Genomic DNA, 309 nt, shown 5'->3' on the forward strand with positions numbered 1-309 from the left:
AGGAAGAAGGGGGGGGGGAAGACTTCGCTAAATAATTTTACTCCATTGGTATCCATCAGTCATTTCTAGACTGCCTCTGACCTCATTCATGGAAACAAACTAGAGAACGAAAAAGATATGACTTACTTATAAGGATGACGTTATCATGTCATTCTTATTATTAAAAAGAAAAAAAAAAGATGGGTGATATAAAACACTCAATTCATAACCAAAGGATGACTCACTCAGTCGCTCAGCAGGCTCCTTGGTTCCCGTGTGTTTGTTTGTTTGTTCCATTTTCTTGGGAATATTGTGGTATGAGGCCAAGCA

The sequence above is a fragment of the Penaeus monodon genome, chromosome 30 (assembly GCF_015228065.2).
Source record: "Penaeus monodon isolate SGIC_2016 chromosome 30, NSTDA_Pmon_1, whole genome shotgun sequence".
In the NCBI taxonomy this organism is placed as follows: Eukaryota; Metazoa; Arthropoda; class Malacostraca; order Decapoda; family Penaeidae; genus Penaeus; species Penaeus monodon.